This window comes from Callithrix jacchus, chromosome 3 (genome assembly GCF_049354715.1).
Source record: "Callithrix jacchus isolate 240 chromosome 3, calJac240_pri, whole genome shotgun sequence".
Classification (NCBI taxonomy): Eukaryota; Metazoa; Chordata; class Mammalia; order Primates; family Cebidae; genus Callithrix; species Callithrix jacchus.
Genome location: NC_133504.1, coordinates 5,038,213 through 5,051,314, shown reverse-complemented (window position 1 = coordinate 5,051,314; position 13,102 = coordinate 5,038,213).

The window sequence follows — 13,102 nt, the reverse complement described above, 5'->3', positions numbered from 1 at the left end:
ATAAGTAGGCCAGGCACGGTTGCTCGCGCTTGTAATGCTAGCACCTTGGGAAGCCAAAGTGAGAGCATCTTCTGAGCTCAGAAGTTTGAGGTTCAATGAGCAATGAGTGCACCAGTCACTCCAGCCTGGGTGACAGAGCAAAATCTTGTCTCAGAAAAAAAAGGCACTTTGGGAGGCTGAGGCAGACGGATCAGGAGGTCAGGAGTTCGAGATCAGCCTGACCAACATGGTGAAACCCCCATCTGTACTAAAAACACAAAAATTAGCTGGGCGTGGTGGTGCCTGCCTGCAGTCAGCTACTCAGGAGGCTGAGGCAGGAGAATCAGTTGAACCCAGGAGGTGGAGTTTGCAGTGAGCAGAGATTGTGCCACTGCGCTCCAGCCTGGAGACAGAGCAAGACTCTGTCTCAAACAAACAAACTAACTAAAATAGCACTGAGCTCATAAAGAATTTGAAAAAGCGCATAAAATAAAGATTTTATAAAGTTAACACTTCAGTGGGACTGGGGTAGATCATGAAAATAGAAATGCGCTAAAGAAAATGTAGGTAAATACACAAAGCACTTGAGGTGGAGAAGCACGGTCTGAGCATGAAAAAAAAAAGGCAGGCAGGAAATAATCCTCACCATGGAAAGAACAGGTAGCAGCTGCCATCGACAGCACCACTGACAACGCTTCTCACTTCCCATCTCTGGCATCCGGATTTGACACCTATGGTTTGTACCGTGTGTTAACAATTCCACAAAGCTTGACTCTGCTGCGACCACTTTATGGATGAGAGGTTAAGCAGTGCACCAAACTCATGCAGCTCGTAGTAAGTGGAGGCAGAATTTGAACTCTGGGCTCTCTGACTGCCAAGCAAGAAACCTCATTTCTAAGTTTCTCAGCCATGATAGATTTGACTATAGAAATGTTAAAAGTTGGCCGGGCGCGGTGGCTCATGCCTGTAATCCCAGCACTTTGGGAGGCCGAGGCGGGTGGATCACGAGGTCAAGAGATCGAGACCATCCTGGTCAACATGGTGAAACCCCGTCTCTACTAAAAATACAAAAATTAGCTGGGCATGGTGGCGCGTGCCTGTAATCCCAGCTACTCAGGAGGCTGAGGCAGGAGAATTGCCTGAACCCAGGAGGCGGAGGTTGCAGTGAGCCGAGATCGTGCCATTGCACTCCAGCCTGGGTAACAAGACTGAAACTCCATCTCAAAAAAGAAAAAAAAAAAAAAACGAAATGTTAAAAGTCCTATATTCAAAAAATACCACACAAGTGAAAGCTAGATAAATTGGGGAAATGATTTGTGACATGTGTAAGAGACAAAGCATTAATGATCTTCATTTTTGTCATGGTTTCAGTGTGTCCCCAGAATTGATGTGTGTAAAATTTGGTCCCCAGGGGAAGGTGGGGCCTTTCAGAGGTGATCAGGTCAAGAGGGTTATACCCTCTGTCTGACTGGGTTCATTCTGCAGGCATGAGTGAGTTCTCGCTCTCCTAGGACTGGATTAGTCAAGGTGAGAGTGGGTTTGTTAAAAAAATTACCACTTAAACCTGGGCGATGGAAAGAGACCCTGCCTCAAAATAAAATAAAATAATCCAGCCCCAGGTATTGTGGTGTTCTTTAATAGCAATGGAAAACAGACTAAGACAATTATATAAAGTAATTTTTCAAATAATCCAGGAAAAAAAATAGAAATCTATTTAAAGGTCATAATTAGACAAAAACTAAAAATTTCTATGTAACCTCTTTTAGTAAAAAAATTAAAAATAAAAGAGAGTGTCCATTCCAGCTGTCACTTTAGAAAACATTAAACATTGGTAGTACCAGGAGTGGTTTGAAATGTGGAGATAAAGCATTCCTGGGCACTAGATATGAATGTTTTAAAACAGCACACCCGGTGCTAGTCATTTTACGAATAGAAAACAACTGGACAAGTGTCCACGTATGTCAGGACACAGAGTTATTTCTCCCTTCATTGTTTGTCACAGGTAAGCCTGTTGTACTTGGGGTTTTGATACACAAATTTGTGAAATCAGTAGATGTAATACAAAGCCATAGATGGCGAACTCCCACAGAAGGGGTGGCATACATAACGGCGGGGTGCACCTAACACAATTCCTGATCTTTCTTCCTTGGGGAATGAGAAAGGGGAAGCTGGGAAGCCATGAACACTGAAAATAATGGGGAAATCCCAGAAAACAAAGACCCGAGAGGGAATGCCCAGACTGACTGCAGCGTCCCTGAGCCCAGCACCCGAGGAATAGACCCAAAAGAAGCAACTAGAGCCCAAGGCCTGAGCTGAGGCTGGAGCTGCCACGCAGAAAACAGTTACAGTTCAAGCCTAGCCAAGAACACGACCTGCTGAGAAAGAAAAGAGTCCTCAATGGAGAAAAATAATAGCATGTGGAATACCTACATCCATCATGTTTAACATCCATAATGTCCATGGTAGGACTCAAAAGTATTAAAAATATAAAACATTATCATCTGTCTATCAACTCTTTATCTATCATCTGTCTACCTATCTATTAATTGAAACACACTAAGATACAATAAAATCAATGAAATCCAGTCCCTAAATGAACGAAATGTTGTAACTAACGAATCTCAACAGAGAAATGGGAACCCTCATGAGAAAAACAGAAACAGTGAAAAAGAACCAAGGGGAAATTCTAGAACTTAAAAACATACCATTTCTGAAATGAAATCTTTCCTCAGTGGGCTTCCCAGCCAGAGGGAAATGACAGAGTGAGTATACTGAAAGATGAACCCACAGAAATTGCCCGACATGAAAAACACAGAGAAAAGATGCTTTTGAAAATGAACAAAGCTTACAGTTCTTATAGATTATATTAGAATACTAGCTGTAGGAATAAACACTAGAAGACATTATGACTGAAATTATCCTGAATTTTAGGAAAGACATAAATTTGCACATGGAAAATGAATCCTAAGCAGCATAAGCAAAAACAAGCACACGAAGGCACACGAGAGTCACTCTGCTAAAAGCCAAACATCCAAAGCAATTAAAGTCACATATCACGTGCTGCTCAGCAGTTAATCCAACTAATGGCTGACTTCTCATCAGAAACTGCTCTATTACTGTCATAACGAATTACCTTCATTAAATGAATTCAGAGACTTAAAACAACACCCATCTATGATGTCATAGTTAAATAGACAAGAAGTCAGGTGCAAAGCGGCCCAGCTGAGCCCTCTGCTTAAGAGTCTTATGAGGATAAAACCTCAAATAAGTAGAGCCGTTTCTTTCTGGAGGTTCTAGGGGTAAATTCTCTTCTGAGCTCATTCAAGTTGCTGGCAGAATCCAGTGTCACATGGTGGTAAGGGTGAGCTTCTAGAAGTTGGCTGCATTCCTTGACTCATGACCCCTTCTCTCATCCTCAAAGCCAACATGGTGGGCAGAGTCCCACTCACACTTCAAATTTCTCTGACTTTATCTTCTTCTTCCTCCCCCCTGCTCTAGCTGGAGGAAGTTCTCTCTTTTAAGGGCATATGTATTTAGATTGGGCCCAACGAGATAACCCAGGCTAATTTTTCTATCTGAAGGTCCATAGCCTTAATTATAACCGACATTCCCTTTTGCCATTGGTCTCACTCCACATTGTGTGGCTATAACAAAGGGCCACAGACTGGGTAATTTACAAAGGAAAGAGGCATGTGTGTCCCATGGTTCTGGAGGCTGGGCAATCCAAGGTCACCAATCCAATTCTCATTTGGTGAAAGCCTTCTTGTTGTGTTATCCCATGGTGGAAGGCGGAAGGCAAGGGAGTAGATGTGAGAGAGGAAGAGAGCCACACTCGCTGTGGTAACAAACCTGCTCTCCTGTGACCAAACCCACTCCCTCCATAATGACATTAATCCATAAATGAGGGCAGGGCCCTCATGGCCTAATCACCTCCTAAAGTCTCACCTTCCAATGTCGTTGCATTGGGGATTAAGTTTCCTACACATAAACTTTTGGAGACACTTTCCAAACCATTGTACCATGTGATGTAACCTTTTCGCAGGTTTGAGTCTTAGGGCATGGACATATTTGCCATGTCATAACTCTTACTAACAGAAATCATGAGGACAAAAGAAGTTGGAACACCGTCTTTTTTTTTTTTTTTTTTTGAGACAGAGTCTCGCTCTGTCACCTAGGCTGGAGTGCAGTGGCATGATCTCGGCTCACTGGAACCTCCGCCTCCTGGGTTCAAGCGAATCTCTTGCCTCAGTCTTCCACGTAGCTGGGACTACAGGTGGGTGCCACCCACACCCAGCTATGTTTTGTATTTTTAGTAGAGATGGGGTTTCACTGTGTAAGCCAGGATGGTCTCCATCTCCTGACCTTGTAATCTGCCTGTTCCAGCCTCCCAAAGTGCTGGGATTACAGCCCCCGGCTGGAACACCATCTTTAAAGTGATAAAAGAGGCCAGGCACAATGGCCTATGCTGTAATCCCAGCACTTTGGAAGCTGAGGCAGAAAACTGACTTGAGGCAGGAGCTTGAGACCAACCTGGGCATCATAGCGAGACCCTGTCTCTACAAAAATAAAAAATAAATTAAAAGAAACAAGTAGTAAAAGAACAAATCTGTCAAACCAGAATTCTGTATTTGGTGAAAATATGACTCAAGGACAAAAACAAAATAAAGACATCTGCAGAAAAAATAAAGAAAAGTTGTCACCAGCAGACCTGCAGTGTAAGGACTGCTTTAGGCCAAACGAGAGGACACCAGCTGGAAACTTGGACTTTCAGAAATTAATAAAGAGCACCAGAAAGGCTAAATATCTGAGTATTTTTCTTCTTTTTTCCTCTTAGAATCTTTGTAACTACACAATATTTAAAAACGAAAATGATAACATTGTCATGGGCTCCTAATGTATATACATACATTAAATATAACCACAATAAAGCATGGTGAGGTGGGCCTAGAAGGTTGCATAATTTCTGTGGTTTATATAAAGAAGTATAGTAATAGCCGTAATGGACTGCAAGCAGGGGGACTGCTTGAGTTCAGGAGGTCAAGGTACAGTGACCTGTAATTGTGCTGCTGTACTCCAGCCTGGGTGACAGAGTCAGACCCTGTCTCAAAAATAAAAAGAAAATAAAGATCAAACAAAATGTAAAAGTCAAGGAAAGAGGAGGAACAAAAGAACAAAAATATGGTTAAACGACAGACCTGCACTCAACTCTATCAATAATTACTTTAATCATTAAGGAGCAAAACACTCCAAAGACAAAGAAACAAGACCCTGCAATAGCCCATCTCTAGAGATGAACTTTAGCTCTAGAGACAAAGGTAAATTGAATGTAATTACATTAGTCTGTTCTCACAGTGCCGTAAATACCAGAGACTGGGTCATTTATGAAGAAAAGAGGCTGAACTGGCTCACGGTTTCCAAGCTGTACAGGAAGCATGGCTGCTTCTGCTCGACTTCTGGGAAGTCTTGGGAGACTTACAATCATGGCAGAAGGTGAAGGGAGGCAGGAGAAGGAGACATCGGGGGAGGTGCTACACACTTCTAAACAACCAGATCTGTGACAACAAGATAGATGAACTCTATCAAAACAGCAGAGTCCACTCCCGTGATTCAATCGCCTCCCTCCAAGACCCACCTCCAACACTGGGGATTACAAATGTGCATGAATTTGGGCAGAGACACGAATTCCAACCATATGAAAGATATGTAAAGGAAAGAGGAAGCACAAAGAGGCCAGAGTGGCTATATCAGTATCAGATTGAAAATGGATCTTGATGTAGAATAGATCTTAAATAAAAATGTATGACCAGAGACAAAGAGAGACCCACCATAATGTTAAAAGGTTCAATTCAACAAGAAGGAACAATCGTTTTAAAAATTGTATGTACTCAATAACAAAGCTTTCAAATACATAAAGCAAAGATGGCCAGAATATAAGACAGAAATAGACACTTTCACAATCATAAATGGAAAGTATAACATCCCTGCCCTAGCAATCATAGAAAACTAGAAAAAGGTCAGTAGACATAGAAGAGCTGAGCAATGCTGTCAACCAGTGTGACTTTTCAATTATACCTGGAATATTTACCAGGAAGAAACATATGCTGGACTATACAAAAAATGTCTCAATAAAGATTTTTAAATGGGCCAGGTATGTTGGTTCATGCCCCTAAGCCCAGCACTTTGAGGCCGATGTTAGAGGATTGCCTGAAGCCAAGAGTTTAAAAGTAACCTGGGCAACATGATATAGTGAGACCCTGTCTTTACAAAAAATAAAAATAAAAAATTTTTCATGGAAATCAGGCCAGACACGGTGGCTCATGTCTGTAATTCTAGTAACTTGAGAGGCCAAGGTGGGAGGATCACTTGAGGCCAGGAGATCAAGACTAGCCTGAACAACATAGGGAGTTCCATCCCTATCTCTACAAAAAAATTTGAAAGTTAGCCAGGCAGTATGTTATGCACCTGAAGTCCCAGGTACTTAGGAGACTGAGGGAGGATTGCTTGAGCCCAGGAGGTTGAGGTTGTGTGAGCTAGGACTGCACCACTGCACTCCAGCCTGGGTGACAGTGAGAACATGTCTGATGAAAGGAAAAATAAAAGAAAAAAATCATACAGAACATAGTCTCTGACTACAGTGGAATCAAATTAGAAAAAATAAAGGTATGATAACCAGAAAAATCCAAGCTATTTGGAAATTAAACAACACACTTCTAAATAATCGTTGTGTCAGAGAATAAACACAGCAGAAATTAGAAAATATTTTGTTATTGAAATAACAATAATAATCACGAAATAATAATGAAAATGCCACACGTCAAAATGTGTAGGGTGCAAGCTCTCTCTCTCTCTCTCCCTCCTTCCCTCTCCGTGTTTGTGCCCACAGTGTGGGTGCAGGGCTGATGCCAGCAGAATAAGATGTCATGTGGAAGTGGCCTTTAAAATCTGCCTTAGAAGGTACGAATCGTGGAAAGCCTGTTGGATTTTTCTTGGTTTTGAAGATTGCGGTCCAAACTGTAAGACAATAGATCACACTTAACATCCCTAAAGAACATGATATAGGAAGCACATTACTGTCGGTAATTAATTGATCTCTACAAAAACATTTAAAAATTCGCTGGGTGTGGTGGTGTGCACCTGCAGTCCTCCTAGTGACTGGGGAGGCTGAGGTGGGAGGATTGGTTGAGCCTGAGTTTGAGACCACTTGGGGCAATATAGCAAGACCCCACCTTTACAAGAACTTTTTTTTAACTGCAGGGAAAGGAATAAGGTGGTCCCAGCAGGAGAGGGAGACTAATCTGTCACTGTCCACTGGTAGTCAGGGATGTGTTTTTCAAGTAGAGGTGGAAAATTAGCTGACTGATTTCTTCATCAATGGACTTGCTGCTCCTCAAAGACATTACTGACAAAAGAGCTAAATACATCACGACTTTTTGTTTTTTTACTGTAATCTAGGAGAGGGTGCTACAATCAACTGTGAGGGTTGTCACTGTACCCCAATAATAACGTGCAGCGCACACAAGCGAAAAGCCCATAGCCCAGAGCCATAGGGATTTAGACTTGTCAAAAGTTAGATCAGCTTCGTCCTCCTCAGAGTCACTTTGAATACGACCCACGCGTTCATGTCCTGAGGCCCAGAACTCACCTTCAAGCCCCAGTGAGGGACGCCAGTCCACAGCTGGTATCAGGCCCCAAGCTGTCTTGCGAGAGTGATTTCACATCAAATATTTACTGAGCATTTCTGGGAAATTTCAGTAAGTCGGAACGTTAGGGACCCAGGAAGTGGGAGTGCGCGGATTAGGGGTTTTCCCACACAGAGAAGCATCTGAATCGCAACGTGTGTGTCTGTGCTGGAGAAGGGCACTCATTATCTGGCGCTCGCCACATGCAAATTCTGCAGGAGCTAGAAATGCCTGAACAGCGCGACCGGCGGAGTTCCCACGGACAATCATTTCCCCGTCCGCCTCTCTGATGAGGCGTTCACATGCCAAGCCTGTCAACCTTGCCTCTTTTATCCATGTTGACTGAAGGAGGAGTGGTTTCGCTCTACCTTCATATTTCCTTTTTGTGAAGGCATGAGAGCTTCCGCAATCCATGAGAGCAGACGTTGTGTTTGTCTTTCTATCTGGAACTGCAAATTACTCACAAATATTTCAGTTGCCCCAGATTCCCGTCCCGCCTGAGGTTGTGCAGGACTGATGAGAATCCTGCTGCTTTCATTTCCAGTTAGCGTCGGGGAAGTTCGTAAGCGATTAGGAAGACGTTCTGGTTCTGATTTACTCTCTGCTACTCCAATCATGCAACTGTTATTTCAGCACTTACATATGTGAGGGCTTTTTAGGAGCGGGGAGAAAAAAAGCCGTAAACACCACAGTTCAGTATGTGTTAACCCTATCGCTACTTCGCGCGTCACTCCTTGACCAAACCCAACCATTGCTTCTCAGTTAAAGGGCATGTCTGCTGCTAACACAGTTTTGTTCACTCTTACGTGCACAGGGCAGAGCTCAACTAATCCCTCATCACTGCAACCCACAGAATAAACCAAACTGAATAAACTGGATGAAAGAACGAGGGGATGGGACAAGGTGCAGAGGGAGGAACAGTGTCGGGGCCTCAGCAGCACCCGCGCCTTGAGCCGAGATGCAGAGGAGAGTGTGATTTTGATTTTGTTGAATGAAGCTGGTGAGAGAATGAGAGGGCACAGGCTAGTGCCACGGAGTCCAGGCTGGCACTGCTGTCTGCATGACAGCCAGCAAGTCAGAAGGCAGGGTACTGAGGCCCAGGAGGCGACTTCATTTGGAACTGTCAGCAAACTGGGAAGATGATGGATTACTGTCCTAAAGAATCATCTGGCCGGGCGCAGTGGCTCATGCCTGTAATCCTAGCACTTTGGGAGGCCAAGGTGGGTGAATCACAAGGTCGGGAGTTTGAGACCTGCCTGGCCAATACGACGAAACCCCTGTCTCTAATAAAAATACAAAAATTAGCTGAGCATGGTGGCGCAGGCATGTAATCCCAACTACTTGAGAGGCTGAGGCAGAAGGAATCACTTGAGCCCAGGAGGTGAAGGTTGCAGTGAGCCAAGATCGCACAGCTCACTGCACTCCAGCCTGGGCAACACAGCGAGACTCCATCTAAAAGAAACAAAAGCGGGGGGAGGGGTAACATTAGGAGAAATAACTAATGTAGATGACGGGGTGATGGATGCAGCAAACTACCACCTTGGCACGTGTGTTCCTATGTAACAAACCTGTACGATCTGCGCATGTACCCCAGAACTTAAAGTATAATAAATAAATTTTTTAAAAAAAGAACTGTGGCTCATGCCTGTAATCCCAGCACTTTGGGAGGCCAAGGTGGGTGGATCACGAGGTCAAGAGATCGAGACCATCCTGGTCAACATGGTGAAACCCCGTCTCTACTAAAAATACAAAAAATTAGCTGGGCATGGTGGCGCGTGCCTGTAATCCCAGCTACTCAGGAGGCTGAGGCAGGAGAATTGCCTGAACCCAGGAGGCGGAGGTTGCGGTGAGCTGAGATCCGCCATTGCACTCCAGCCTGGGTAACAAGAGCGAGATTCCGTCTCAAAAAAAAAAGAACCATTTGGAGTGAAGGCGAATTTTCAGGCTCCTTTTGTGTTAGGGCGAGGGAGAAGAGGGAGGGAGCTGAGGCCAACAGGTGACCAATGACCACAAACATCTGGGCACTAGCGAGGGTCCGAGGGAGTGTGAAGCCTGACCCTGGCACCTGTAAATCCTTAATGTAACATTGCTACGTGTGCGTAGCCCTCCTCATCTCTGCAGGGGTTAGTTTGGGAAGGCTCCTAGCAGCCTTGCTTTCATGTTAAACTGTACACGCCGTCTCTCCCACAGTGAGCTTGGCCTATGTGCAGGGATCAGCAAAAGCAGTTCGCCTAAGAGCTATCACTGCAGGGCGAGGCGGGTGAGGAGCAAATGGAGTTGGTCATGCCCGGCCTCCTTTTCACTGTTACCCTACGACGTGGTGAGTTTGACCCTGTACACCTTCATCTTAGTCCTCATAAAGAGCAGGGACAACTTGTTCCCCCTTCACTAATGGCAAACAGAATGCTTCACAGTACATACTCAGAAAGAAGATTTTGAATCAACAGCAAGAGTCACTTGTGACCAGCACCCTGAGCCTTCATCGCACCCCACAGGGCGTCTAATCTCCAGTGTGGACGCACCGACTGGGTGGAAATAATAAGCACTCAGTGCCCAGGCCCCTCTGGACCAGAGAAGGATTCCTCAAGTGATCTAAACCGGCCGCTTGGAAAATGCAAAAGTGCGGCGTTCTGAAAGGGCACTCACAAAACAAACATTCTTAGGACACATTTAAATAATGCTTATTAAAAATGCGTGTTTTAAAATGCACGTATTAAAATGAATGTTTAATAATACGTATTAAAATTCACGTTTGAAGATTGGGCTGGGGTTGGGGGAAAACAGTAACGAAATGGTAAAACGTTTATCGCAGATCTACTTTGCAATAAAGTCCCTGGTGGGAGGGGCTCTGCCTTTGCACTCTGGCTCACTGCCCAAGGGACTGTCCCTGGTGGAGGGCTGAGGGAACCGCCTTTGAGGCCAGGGCCAGAGCTTGGAGTTTCAATGTCAACACTGACCTCTGCTGTGACCTTCCAAAAGTCTTATCCTCTCTGTGCCTCGATTTCCTGATCTGGGAAATGGGGGATATTGAAGAGGGTTTCCGGATGAATTAAAAGAGTTAGCAATTGTAGGGCGCTTAGTATGTAATAAGCATTCCATAAGAACACTTCTCGTACGGCCAGGCACAGTGGCTCATGCCTGTATTCCCAACACTTTGGAAAGCATAGGTGGGAGGATCACTTGAGCACAGGAGTTTCAGATCAGCCACTGAAACAGAGCGACACTGAGACCTCTGTCTCTACAAAAAAACTTTAAAAATTAGCTCGGCATGCCTGTAGTCCCAGCTACTCTTTGGGAGGCTGAGGTGAGAGGATTGCTTGAGGCCAAAAGTTCGAGGCTGCAGTGAGCCGCGATGGCACCACTGCACACCAGCTTGCTCGACAGAGTGAAACCCATCTCTCTTAAAGAAAAAAAAAAGGAAAAGAAAAAAGAAATACAAAAAATTAGCTGGGCATGGTGATGGGGGCTTGTAATCCCAGCTACTTGGGAGGCTGAGGCAGGAGAATTGCTTGAATCCAGGAGATGGAGGTTGCAGTGAGCCGAGATGCCGCAATTGCACTCCAGCCTGGGTGACAGAGCCAGATTCTGTCTGAAAAGGGGTGGGGGAGGAAAGCACAGGGTGGTCGGGGGGAGAGAGAAAGAAGAGAACAGCTCTCAATGAGATCTTTAGTGTTGATTGCTCACAAAAGTCCTGTGAGGTATCAGTGATGTTCCTTTCCGCTGCGGAAACTGAGCTAACCAACTGAGTTGGTTCAACATCTCCCAGCTAAGAAATGACTGCAGAGTACAACAGTTCAATAGTTAATTTTGAACATAGGTTAATTATGAACTTAGTTAATTTTGAACTTAGCCGGCTGTCCCTGTCTGCCACTGGTGCCCAAAGGCCTGGGGGTTTGAAAGTGTACCCTGAGGGTCCATGGTTTTAAAAAGCATCACCCTGGCCAACAGGGAGAGTGGAATAAACTTTGATCCATGAAATAAACTTAGAGACTGCAGCTACCCAAACATGGGTGTGGCCACAGTCCAACTCAGCAGTGGACCTGGGACGCTACCAGGCACAGCAGAGAGACCTGGTGAAGAGCGTGGTCTCAGCCACCAGACCCCCAAGGAAGGGCTGCAGCTAAGGATTACTGAACAGAGCGTGTGCAGAGACTCAACAGAGTTTGTTGTTGAGATTTTAACAAAAAGAACAGACCTTGCCTTGCATTCAGTGTGAGTGGTAGCTCCAAGCACATGGTATGATCTCAGTTTTCAAGGACCTCTATGTAGTTTTAAATTTTGTGAAATTCCCCACTGACTAGAAGTTAAAAGCTTTTTTTTTTTTTTGAGATGATGTCACCCAGCCTGGAGTGCAGTGGCACAATCTCGGCTCACTGCAAACTCTGTCTCCCAGTTCAAATGATTCTTCTGTCTCAGCCTCCCGAGAAGCTGGGATTACAGGTGTGCACCACCACGCCCAGCTAATGTTTGTGTTTTAGTAGAGATGGGGTTTCACTGTATTGGCCTGGCTGGTCTCTACTTCCTGACCTTGTGATCCACCTGCCTTGGCCTCTCAAAGTGCTGGGATTACAGGTGTGAGCCACTGCACCCGGCCAAAACTCAGCATTTTGAAGAAATTATTATTAAAAACAATTTCTATTTAGTAAGAGCTTTTAGTTGGTGCTGGTCACAAATGACTCTTGCTGTTCAGACATTCAAAATCTTCTCCCTAAGTATCTACTGTGAAGCATTCTGTTCACCATTAGTGAAGGGGGATCAAATTCCTGTGTTTTAATTATTCAGTTTATTGAATTAGGAGAATTGTTTTTCATAAGGCTTATGAATAAAATTTTCTTTTGTCCGTTACTAATTTAAAGTATCTATTTTGAAGTACACTTAAGCAACCAAGAAGACACAATGGAAAAAAGATGAGCTTTTCAATAAATGGGAAGGGCAAAACTGGACATCCACAGGCAGAATGAAAATACACCTTTATGTTATACCATATAAAAAAATCGACTCAAAATGGATTAAGGACCTAAATGTAAGACCTGAAATCATAAAACGCCTAGAAGAAAACATAAGTAGAAAGCTTCTTGAGATTGAAAGGATTTTTTGGATATCTCGCCAAAAGCACAGGCAATAATAGAGAAAATATTTAAATAAGTAGGGCTCCATCAGAGGAAACGCTTCTGCGCAGCAAAGAAAATAACCAACAAAATGAAAACCTAGCCAACAGATTGGGAGAAAATATTTGTAAAACCAAATATTGCATAAGGGGTTAATATCTGAAAAGTATAAGGAACTGGTACTATTCAATAGCAAAATACCAAATAACCCTCTTTAAAATGGGCAAAGACCCTAAATAGACATTTCTCCAAGAAGAAATGAAAACGGCCAATGGGTGTATAAAAAGGCACTGGACACAAGTAATCACACAGGAAATGCAGATTACGACCACATCA